The sequence below is a fragment of the Mizuhopecten yessoensis genome, unplaced genomic scaffold, assembly GCF_002113885.1.
Source record: "Mizuhopecten yessoensis strain PY_sf001 unplaced genomic scaffold, ASM211388v2 scaffold9847, whole genome shotgun sequence".
Classification (NCBI taxonomy): Eukaryota; Metazoa; Mollusca; class Bivalvia; order Pectinida; family Pectinidae; genus Mizuhopecten; species Mizuhopecten yessoensis.
In genome coordinates, this window is record NW_018408252.1 from 2299248 (window position 1) to 2312255 (window position 13008).

General features: G+C 36.8%; 1 protein-coding gene across 1 annotated transcript in view; it reads left to right on the forward strand.

Moving 5' to 3' along the window:
- Window positions 1-13008, forward strand: part of LOC110458868 (protein split ends-like) — a 62199-nt gene that overhangs the window by 19134 nt on the left and 30057 nt on the right. The window lies entirely within an intron of this gene.

Sequence of the window (13008 nt, forward strand, 5' to 3'; positions counted from 1 at the left end):
CAATGAAATTTGCATGACATTTCGAGTCGGCACATAGAACTGGGATAAGTTGATTAGTTGTCTGAGGACAGCCAGTATAAAGTTATTGTGGATGTTTTAGTTGTCCCGGCCTGCCAGGCAAGGCCCAAAGGCCCAAGATTTATACTAAGGCAAATGTGACCTTTCACCATTTCATATGTATAATTCAATTTTTGTTTGGTTTTTGGCACACGCTTTTCAAAGACATTTGAATAGTTAATAGCACAGATAGTTTCATATTGAATAATTCATTAGGTACTGTCTTTTAATTTTTACTAAGAATTTAAAATATGCTAATTTTTTCTTGTATCTCTTTTAACGATGAATTAGCAATACATAATTTGAAGCTGCCTTCTATAGAACAGTTGTGTCATTTCGCTAATGAAATGTAGTTCTGAACCAGAGTATAGGCCTACATGCATCTACTCAATTCAGTCAACACAGCGATTAGAGCAAAGAAATGTCTAGTAATCATGAAGCGAACATCCATATTGTGTTTGAAAAATAATTTGATCCGAGATTATTTCATTTGCAAATGAAGCAAAAACACCAGTCTGTGAAACCGCATTTGAACTCTTCCAAATCAAAGGTTGGAATAGTTCATTATGAAATTTCAGGGGTGAATGAGTTAAACTGCAGCGAAAATTACAAATATTTTGATTTAATGGCTTTGTATATAGTACATTTGTGTTTTTTTTACGTTTAGATACTTTCGTAAAACTTTGTCCCAAACAAATTGTTAAATGATATGTTAACCCCCAAGAATAAAAAGTTCAAGTGAAAATGTTCAAATACTTGTATGTACAGCATGAAGACAAGCTAAGAGTTTGTGTAGCAAACACATTTCGCTCCTCCACGTCTTGTTGTACACATCAGTCAGTGCTAAAAATACAGCTGATATTTTAAGCTGGCATGGTAGATTGTGTGTGGTGTGTTTCTACAGTAATGTAGCCAGCCCGCTCTCCCTGGCTCACTGTCAGGTGCATCTCTAGTAGATAATTTATTATCATACAGGCCGTCTGCTCAACTTACCTTTCGGAAGGCTGTAAAAAAACTTTTATCTTGCACACTCGATCAGGGTTGCAGTCATTACATCGAGGCATTTTTCTGAATTGTGAAAAAAAACAAGTAGTATTTTGACTTATTTTGTTGTTTTCTTTGTGCAATTTTAATAAATCATATGACTTTGTCCTCCATTGCTCAGATAGTCTGTGTTGTAGGGGTACAGACAAATCAAAATGGCCTCCCGCTGCTTTTGTAGTCAAATTTGCCTTACTCTGTGAATTGTTTGTGCGTGTACACAGTGTTTTCGGTTCCTACATTTTACAACAGCTGGTTCCTTTATTATTTGGGAAATATATAGCATTATTTATATTGAAATTGGGAACATATTCCTCAGTTTCTGGCCATTTTTGGGAAAATTAGGCACTTTTTAACTAGGGGAAACAGCCTGTATTCGGCAGTATAAAACTGAGCAAAAACATCATGGATACAGAATTGTCAGAGACTCTAAAATTTCAAACGTCTGTCAAGGAAAAATTATCTGGCCACTTTATATTCAGTTGAGCATTATGTCCTTTAGAGAATATATTTGAATCCTTGTTGTTTGGATATTATGACCAGCACATTTTCTTTTGATACTGTGTGTCACATTTGGTTTGTCTTAAATTCTTTTGCTGTTACAAAGTTGATGGTTACAGACAAAACAGTCAATGTTATGAAAAAAAACATGTCTTGTATATATTTACTCGAGTCTATTGCATTAGTTTATAGCGAAAGTTTGCATCAGAAAAAAATCCTTTAAAAATATTTAACTGTGTGTACAAGAATACTTCACACATTAAACAGAATTTTTCTAAGCACAGAATACTATTGGCCCTTCTAGATACTTCAATCATAATCAGGCCAGATATTTAGACTTGTAATAAAATCTGGTCATATTTAGAAAAGTAATATTTGTCTTAAGTTTCAGCGCAATGGTTGATCATATCCAGACTGGCAAGGTGAACCTGATTTCAGTTACGACCCTTATATTTCTTTATGTTTAAGCTGTAGCGTGGCAGCTATAAACTTAGGGATTATGTTTAAAGGCGAGGATTTATGATAAATACACAACCTTCCTTTGCTCAGTGATAAAAACTTTGTGGACTAAAATTAGACATGATGGATTTCAAGTCAATTCATATTTGTATATAATGGCTGCTTGTGTTCTGTACAGTTGCTATTGTTCTATACACATGAACCAACAGTTCTGAAATTAAATAGCCTTCAAAAATACTGTTCAACATGAGCAAACACCACTACAAGGAGAATGGAACAGCTTGTTGTCTGCACCACTACAGAAAGGGGTCATCTCAAAAGTAATTTTACACTAGTGGTAGTTTGGTAACCAAGTACTGTCGGGTGTAGTGTGGCTTGTACTGATGAACTAGGTCACTAAGATGTTTATCAAGGGCTGGGTAAACCTGAGGGCACAGGAACTAAGTACTGTAGGGGTATATATACATGTTTTGACAGTACACAGGCCAGATATTCTGGGATGACATAGCCAGCTAATTATCATAACTGCCACATCAAGTTAACAGCTATCTACCACCCCCTGATGTACAGCAGGTTTTAGACTAGTCCAAACCACCCCTGTCATGTATCGAATAATAGACTGATCCAGTGGTTTTGTAACTAGATTTTTCCACACCATACAAATTCACCCATTGAATTTTAATGAAATGTGAATCACTTTCATATTTTCCCTAAAGATTTTTAGATTCATGAATAAACTGATTTTGTCATAAATGGAGGGAAAATAATCAGGAGAGATTAATATTCATATGCATACAAACAGATGGAAAATAAATGTGTGTTAGATTTAATTAATTCTAAATTTTAAACAAACTCATTGATCTATATTCATGATCTATTTTCAAAATGTTTCTGAATAAAAAGTTATAAATTCTCAGACAAAAAGTCATCCTTTATACATGAGCATTGCTATTGTACAGGGAAAGACGCGGTCGTATATAATATACATACAGAATGTATTTATTTATAGACATGAACACATGTAAACGAAGTGTGTTGGGAGATTAACAAATACTGGTTAGGACACGTTTGTCCTAGGTACAAAGTTACACGTGAGCACATAGAGCACGGTATATAGGGTGTAGATATTATTTGTGAGCTCCTGTATTTGTGAGCTCCTGTAATAAGTTAATACCTTGGCAGCAGTTGTTATTGTCGGTGAAATGACCCCAAGACAAATGTGTACTGTTGCGTATATCTTTTAAGTGGTTTGTTGGCAACACTGAAAAATAAAACGGTTTATCTGATGTAATTGGACCAAACCTCATTAAAACTAATATCAATTGAGAAATATTTCATGAAAAGTTGGTTTAAAAATACAGAAAATATTCTATGTATTTGGAAAGATTTGCCTCCAGTGTGTTTCTGCCTAATCCAATAGAAGACAGACGCACATTGTTTGAGAGAGTAAATTCAGTACTGGTTTCAAAGGCCAGAGGGCAGAAAGATGGGCGGTAAAATATTACTGTGTATGTTTCGTCAACTTGTATCCCAGAGGAATTCTTTTTCGTATAGCAAGAAAAGGATATGTTTGTAACAGTTTCAGTTTCAAAATTCACATGATGTCAGAAGTTTTGTTATTGTGCAAATCAATGGGATGTAAATAAAAATTATATATTGACGGCACAAAAACTGTATCGAGCCAGCGTTCTATAGTTGCTTCATTTGGAAAAATATCATTTTTTTACGAATTTGTTTCACATTGGCACATTCAGTTATAAAACTTTTGACGGCATGCATGACAATAAGGTTTATTTTCGTTTTGTAAAGTGTTAGCATGTGTTTTGTATGGCCCTAATTTAAGTGCATTTTTACAGATGTGCTCATTCTGCATTTGTAGAAATCCTCCACAGGTATAAGGTCATGAGATTTCCTGTTTTATTTCATTTGATAGTCATCAGCAACTGTTTGATCTACCATCAGACAGAGTAGTGAAATGGGCCATTTTATCCTGTCTGTCCCACAAATTAACCGAGACATTTTTACGAGCTTCCCATGTCTATCTGCAGTCTCTATCTCAATGTTACATGTATTTCATGATTCTAAGTCCAAAAAAAGCTTCTGACGTTTTGGTATTACGTAATGTAAATTTTAACATTTGTTTTGTCAGGTTAACTCGTTCACCCCTGAAATTTCATAATGAACTATTCCAACCCTTGAATTGGAAGAGTTCAAATATGTCTTCAGGGGTGGTGAATGAGTTATTTCCCCATAACCTTAAAACTTTTGATCACAACCAACTGAACAGTATGATATCATTATTAACTCATTCACCTCTGATATTTCATAATGAGCTATTCCAACCTTTGATTTGGAAGAGTTCAAATGTGTCGGGGATGAATGTGTTAAGTTTGGTTTGAATAGCAAACTGACATAAACATGTCTGTTATTAAATCCTGTCTAAGTTCAAGGATTCTCAACAATTATTCAGGTTGTCAGCTGTGGTTTTTGAAAATGTTCATTTATACACAGCCATTTTGCTATACACTATTTGATTGATGTAAACTCATGAAAAAATAACTTGTTTGTGTTTCATCCTGGAAGTCTTTTGGGGATGTACATTGCATTGATGTAAAAATGTGAGAATTCTAAAACAAGAACCTTGTCAGTGATAGATACACGAACAATTGTCAATATAATTGAGTTCCGCTAGTATGGTCGTAAACAATCATGTACACTATCTTCAGAGGTTAATGACATTGTAGGGAAACTCATTGCATTCTGTTGGTGGAAATTTCCCAATTTCATTTTATGCGTTTTTAGCGATATCTCTGTTTTGAAAGGGTTATCAATAATCATGGGGGAATTATCTTGGTGCGTGTATTTGCATTACTGAAGGTCCGTATTTGCTTAGCTCTCTTGCTAGAGATTTGTGTCAGGCTCCTGGTCATATGTTAATGGTGATGTTCCAGTTCAGATAAAAATCCAGGTCACTTACTGTACCTATACCTTGTAGGCCAGACCAGGTCAAATATGTGTTTATTGGTGAATATTTAAAATAATCCCAGATGTTCTGTGGCGTTTGACATGTGTACAGAGCAGAATTACTTAGGTAGTTTTATAGATGTAAAAATTAAAACCTCAAACAGCAAAGGGGAAATCCAATGTTCTGATTGTTGTGGGTCTGGGTCCTACCTATACGTAAGTGGACTGTAGCAGGAATTTATGATGGATCCAGCGGTATTCTCGACTGCTTCATCCAGGAAGGTCAACACAATGAACAGGGAATAGATGGAGCAACAACATCTAGAATCTGTAGTTTATCTAAAGTTTTCCATGTCATCAGCTAGATATTGTTGTTCCACCTATCCGCGTCTTAAGTTGTAGCTGTGTATTCTTGTTTTTGCGAATCTGCCCGAATCTCTGTGCCCCGGGTGCATAATGAGGCTTGAGCTAGTCTTGTATGTGTGCATTGGTTCATGGTATATCTAGAAACGAGGCCAGGTGTTGTGGGGTGTGGGATGATATAAGCATTTCCTGTGCCCTGGGTATTGGACTATAGCCCGACCAATCTTGTCTAGATGTGTTTACTTGTCAAGTGATGTAAATGTTGATTATACACGTGTTTAGGTTGATATTAGTGTCTGACAGTGTTACAGTTTTGCGCTTGTGTTAGTGTCAAAAGCATATAACGTAAGGAGATGGGGAACAGTTGGCACACACAGTGACCTGATCATAATGGGTTATCATTTCTAGGACAGGAAACACATTTAAGACTTAAGTATGGTGTAATAAATTACACTGCAAGTGGCTTTAGTTGTCATTTCGAAGGACCGGAAACATGCTAAGGGCTTTGTGTTGCCTCGTTATGCCCAGTGTTGTTTCAAGTACCTGTCAGATTATTGATATTTTGAAACTGACCAATGGCCAGTCACCTGATTATCAGGTAATCTTTGATTTGATGATGTCATTGATGGTAACACAGTACAACTGGATAGAGCAAACCAGAACAATAGACTCGGGGATCTGATCAAAACAAAAGTCTATTTACCCGTTCACATTGTGTACACAATACACATCGCCTGACACGCACTGTGTGCTGTTCCTATACACCTGAGTTCAGGCTGTGTTTGTCTATATGTACATTTTATGTAATAGGGACATTATGAGGTTGTAGTAGCTATAGGTACATTGTACAACATGTCTGAGCATGCTGGGATAGCTTAGTAATGTAACACAAGTGGTCAGCAGATGTTCGAATAGGGCATACCTGATAACAAGCTTTACAGGTGATTTCCATGTAACAGTTGAGTTTGAAAAGGTTGTCGGTACATGTATACTGGTAGGTGTTGAACCAGTGAGTGTTAAAACAACGAATAGTCAGTAATTTGATCTCTAATAAGTTAATATATTGGCAGATTTCTCATAATACAGTGAAAAATCGATGTCCAGAATGCCCCATACTTGTGAAAAAGCTTGCCTTTTGTCCGTAATCCTAGACTTATAATAGCAGTCGAGAGAAATTCAGTATTAATAAATGTAAACGTGTGCTTATGATGCAGTCCTTTGTACCTTTTTTAATGAAAAGGAATAGGAGGAAAGCTGGCCCTTGTTAAATGTTCAAAACCAGTGTGTATATATATAACCTGAAAATGAAATTACAAGGACATGATACAGGTACATACTGTGGCTTTTCATGTACGGATGTTAAAAGACACCCAGCCCAATGTTCGAAACAAATTTTGTCTAAAAATAGAAAGAGGATCTGTATGATACACTAGCATATTTTCTAAGTTTGGGAATAAACAGGACCTTTTTTGTTATTTTTTTTTTTTTTTAGTATGAGATTTTGCGGAAAGATAACATTTCGTTTAAAATAAGTGTTTGAAAATATAATTATGGGTGTATGAAACAGGCCCTTTGTTCCTCTGTGTAAGTATGGTAAGAAAGGTGACCCTATGTTCAAAATCCAGTGTTTGTTGACTGAAAGAAATAACAGGTATATGACACTGGCTCTTTGTCTGTCCCCGTGTACAATGGTTGGAGAAACGATCCTATAATGTTCAATACTGACAAAACGTGGCTGACTACAACACTAACTATACAGTGTAGATTCACACCTATACAACACTTATATAAAACCGACAGGTGTCACACTCCTAGGTTTACCTGTATGCACTTTTCCAGGTATTTCCTCGTTAAGGTGTGCCTTATGTAACGAATGATAAGTGTTTGCAAGCTACATACACATGTATCTAGGCATGTACATAAGATTTTACCTGTGCTTTATTTGTGAAGAACGTTTTGTTATGTCACAAGGTAAATATGATCGCCCATTTATATTAAGCCACTTGATTTGGGAAAACAAGTTATCTTCCACGAAATTATGTAATAGCGAAAATAAAAAAGTGTAGATATCGTATCAGGAAGAATGGCAGGTTTGTTTAACAAAACAACAGTAGTTCATTTATCTGTTTTCCCACGATCCCTAGCCATCACTCATCCAGGATGGGTGTCCCACTTTCCAACCTCCACTAATTCAGTTGACTCGCTTTCCTGCCTCCCCTAATTCAGCTGTCCCCCTTTCCTGCCACCACTAATCTAGCTGTCCCACTTTTCTGCCACCACTAATTCAGTTGTCCCACTTTCCTGCCACCACTAATACAGCTGTCCCACTTTCCTCTCACCACTAATCCAGCTGTCCCCCTTTTCTGGCACCACTAATCCAGCCGTCCCACTTTCCTGCCCCCACTAATTCAGTCGTCCCGCTTTCCTGCCACCACTAATTCAGCTGTCCCACTTTCCTGCCACCACTAATCCAGCTGTCCCACTTTTCTGGCACCACTAATCCAGCTGTCCCACTTTCCTGCCACCACTAATTCAGTCGTCCCACTTTCCTGCCACCACTAATCCAGCTGTCCCACTTTCCTGCTACACCTATTCCAGCTGTCCCACTTTCCTGCCATCACTAATCCAGCTGTCCCACTTTCCTGCCACCACTAATTCAGTTGTCCCACTTTCTTGCCACCACTAATCCAGCTGTCCCACTTTCCTGCCACCACTAATCCAGCTGTCCCACTTTCCTGCCATCACTAATCGTATTGTCCCACCATCCTGTTATCGCTTAAACGGATGTCCCACTATCCCACAACCACCAATCTGTTCATCCCACTATTGTACCAGCACAAAACTTGTTGTCCAACTGTCCTGCCACCACTAATTTTGTCCCTCTTTCCTGCTTGTGTTGGGGTATTTACAGGGAAGTTTTAGCTTGTATAAGATCAGTGTATAAAAATACAGGTAGTGCATGTGTAAGACATATGCGGTACATTACGTAAGGAATGTCTTTACAAGCAGTGTGTTTATAAGACTATTTGTGGTACAATCTACAGGAGATGATTTATAGATATGATGGGTTGTGTTATGTAGTTGCCACCACAGTTTCATGTGTGTGAGGGTGGCACCCAGTTAATATATGGGCTGTCTGCAGACTAGTGCTTTCTCATGAATATTTATCGACAATTGTATAATGGGACTGGTACAGTTATGGAAATATATGCACGGGAGAATATATTTGGAAAAAAATAGATTGAGTATTTTACCCAGAACGATCCTTCTTGGTTATTGACAAGTGATTACTTTATAGCCGAAACCTTTCACCCTGTCAAATACCGGCATTCTCCCTCACCAGTAAAATCTATATTCACGCAGTGTTAATTTTCCGTGCTTGTGTTATTGCTATATAGGGTATGCCGTGTACTTATAGTCACGGCGATAATTCGGCTTCATTGCTGGGGGCAAAAAGTGTGAAAGAAAACCAATTCTTGTGTAGAATTGAACTTTAGAGATATCTACGATAGCATGCACTGAAGTTCAGAATTGCCCAAAAGTGATAAAGTACAAACAGACTTATAAAAAATCAGTAAAAACTACCTTCTCAGTTTTGCCTGAAATATTTGTATTAATAAGATGGGATATGAAATAGGCAGGTATGATTCCAGGAATTGGTACTGTATTTTATGTAAAAAGCACCCCCTCCCCAACGTTTGTCGACACTTTACAACAAGATAGTTTGTAGAAACTAAAGGATTCTTTAGGAGAGTGTAAAGAAATTATTAGATTTAAAAGGTCCATTCATGTATGTAATAAGCATCAGGAACTATTTATAATCTTGATTTTGTTCTCAACTACCACTTTTTCTGAATAAAGAAATGACATCAGAAATTTTCTGGAAATACCCTGGAAATTTTCAGGGTTATCTACAAATACATTTAAAGTGGATTTACTAAGTGGGTATGGAATTTATACGATGCATACGGGGTCTTAGATTTATAGTCATTATGTAAATGGCATTCATATGGAGTGTTTTGTTTTTCTCGCAAGTTAAATTTACAGCCATTTTAAATCTGATCATGTGTGTCTCTCGGCTTCAGATTTATTATTCATCAGTTTTTTTGGATGTTTATTTGAACCATTTCCTTATGAAACAAGACTGACAGGACTAGACATATTTCCTCTGTAGGGACGTTGTGTACATGACAGTTTTCAAGATAAGAATATTTTATGCAGTGTATTTAAATGTCCTGACGCGTGCACACACATACTTTGTGCTATGAGAATTTGTATTAATGTTTTTCGTTATCTCCATAACCAGTTTTTGCAAAACAGTCGTCTTTCATCTGTCGTCAATACATGGCTAATTTTGCAATTGAAGTTAGTGAACTAGCATTCTTTTTAAATGAGACCATGTCTATTTTTATGATCTAAATATATCTTCATTCGACTAGTTTACTGAGCTAAACCAGACCTCAAATGGAATGTCAGTTGCCTAAACCAGGGAATTATTCATTTTTTACCTAGTTTTACAGCCGAATTTAATTTTAGGGGTGAATGGATTAATTGATATATATTGTTTTTCAGGTCTACTAAATCTGCACAAAAATTATGCATATTTAATTAAGAATATATTGATAAAAAGGACATTTCAGAAAGTTTGACAAGTCAAGACACAAAAATGTTCCCACACAAAATATATTCCATTTGAAAATAGATGCATGTTGTTAAATTTGTCCTTTTCAAAGGAAAATGTTTTGTTAAATGTCGGAACACTGGGCATATGGGAACTACGGTAGATGGTGATCAATTTGTCTGCTATTCTGGACAATGGAGGAACTTGATTGTGTTTTGTTGGAAAATGGAGGAAGGATCTTGTCTGGTATACTGAACTACTTTATGGAAAGATTTAACCTATTCACCCGTGAAGTCAAATTCGAACCTTACCAAATTAAAGACTGGGCAAGTCCAGTTTAAAACTGTAGGGGTGAATGAGTTAAACACATGAAAATGAAGACACATGAAAATGAAGTATGCATCAAGGAAAGTAGAAATGTCCAGATTGTATCAACAGCTAGCTTCTTTCCCTACGGACAGTTGAAGACAATGAAGTTGCGTTGATATGAAACGACTGTCGGTTCACTTGCCAACTTTTGAGGTGTACATTTGTAAACTATGACCAAGGTATGGCATTGATTGACTTATCTTGTCTGTACACTGGAAAAAATGCACCGACGGGGGAAAATGTGATTTGCGGCGTTAGGTTTTAATTGGGGGGAAACGCACCTGGTCAGGAGAACGTGAACGGTTTGTGATGTTGAAGCCCATAAGATTGGTCCTATCTCTTTAAAAAAAAGTTATGACAGGAATGAGGGAAAATGTTCAAAGGAGGCCAGATTTTATGGTGGAGGGTGTATTGTTCGTTGAACCTGTCTAAGGCTAACTACTGACATATGTCATACCTCTGTCAAACTCCGCCAGTCTGGGCTGATTTTGATCCCAACCGCTGCGTGACCCTGCAATTCCTCTTTCTGATCAAATTACTGGAGTCTTTGCTTGTACAAACGTCATCAGTTTAAACCCACTCAACCTCCAAGTCACACTTGGACTGATCTAGATTAAGGACAGCATTGTTCGTTATGAGAATCAAGGGGGCCGGGGTGAATTGGTGAATTCAAAAAGCTCAAATCTAATTAAAATGAGATTAAAATTCCCCTTCCTATCAGCTCATGCATCGATCTCTTAAAAATAATTCACAGTTTTGATTTAAATTAAATTTCTCAGGCAAATTGGACCTGGAATCGGCTCTAAAATCTGAGCATGCCCATAGCCTAGGCCCCATCCTTTCCATAATATACGCCTTGATTCAACTTACTCACATCTTATACTCTTGACAGAGCCAGATTCAGTCTTCTATCTGAATATAGGTAAATGGAGAACAGCAAGATGTCAGCCCTTTGCAATCACCAAAGTCAAATGTTTTGTGTCTGTGTTTTGATATAACTTGTTCATATTTGTGATAGGTCAAGCGTACATGGTTATGGCTATGACCCAGGTATCTTTCCTGTCTTTGCTGGTACATTAGGTTGATTTATACATGGTACATGTCCGACCTCCGTCATGTTTTCTTACTCCCCCCTCCAGCCTCATGTCTGGGCATGTGTCTCCACACTTCAATGCAGGTATGTCTGACAGGAAGGAAGATTGTCTTGGACCGGTAGGCCCACAACCTGAGCATGACCCCTTGTCCAGTTTTTGTGACTTCCTCCTTTTGGGAAGATTTGCAGGTCGTTGAGTACATATAAGAGTGGAGTTATTTATGGTTGACAGTAAAATGGACACCATTTCTCCTAGCAATTTTTCTAGTCAAGTTGTGTTACTTTGAGGAGACTTGATAAGACAAACTACAGGATCATTTTGTCATGTGATCATATATATATATATATATATATATATGTATATAAACTAGCATTTCTTTTAGTAACCTACATCTGGAAAGAGAACTTGACTGGTTTGTCCTTCAGAGGCCTATAAACCAAGAAAAAAAAATTAAGTGGTCTGGAGAAATATAAAGTTAGATTTGTGTGTAATGTTTTATTTCTTTTGCTTGGTGTATATCACGTAGAATTTAATTGGCTTCACCTTCAGGTGTCTATAAAGAGAATACAAACCTGTTAAATGCTGTCAGGAGAAAGATATACTTATGCTAGTTGTATGGTCTCTACTTCTGGGTTTGTGGTGTAGTTTTGCCTGTGATGGTTGTTAAACACCATCACTGTGAAACCTGTCCGAAGTTTTGTACATTCCTTACTGTTTTATTGTTTGATGCAAAAATGTGTGCTCCCTCGCTCCCCTTTGAAATTAATAGTTTTGTTCCATGTCTATATTTATTGACCCTGACATTGTCTAGGTTAATACCACTTTTTCAGGTTCATATAACTTCAGTAAAACCTCAATATACTGCCACCGTTTGTCCAGAGAAATTTTGGTTTTATAAAGAGGTTTGGCAATAAATTGAGGGAAATATATAAAGGAATTCTTAAAAAAAACCAAAAAAACCCAACATATATGCTGACTGACAGTGAACGAGGTGGTAAATAAAATGTCAGGGCATTATGTTGAGGTTTTGCTGTGCATGTCTACCTCCAAAAAAGTCCATAATTGATTAATACAGTGGAGATTTGAAAATATTTGTGATTTTTTTTGTACGACTTTTGACTTGGTATAGGATTCCTACAGAAAGAAGAAAAGACTGGCTTCGCTTTGACACACATCTGAACAGGTTTCACTGTCACAAATCATTCAAACATAACAACATACAACAGTCACATTTTGTATAATGTGCTGTAAAACAAATTATCACAAAATAGTGAACCTAGTACCATGTCCTGGTATAAGTGAATGTACAAAGTCATATTTATCAGCATTTACTTTGATGGAATAACTTTCTTGACTTTCAGCTTTTTAACAAGATAAGTTTCATGGATCAATCTAGAATTTAGGGGAATATAGTCATTTGTTGTTGGATTTTTTTTTGGAAAGTTCAAAATCAAAAGAGATATTGTATTATAGAATTGACATTAATTGACAGCATTGCTATTGAAAGGTTAGGGGTTAAGGGGGGTGGGGGGATAAGGG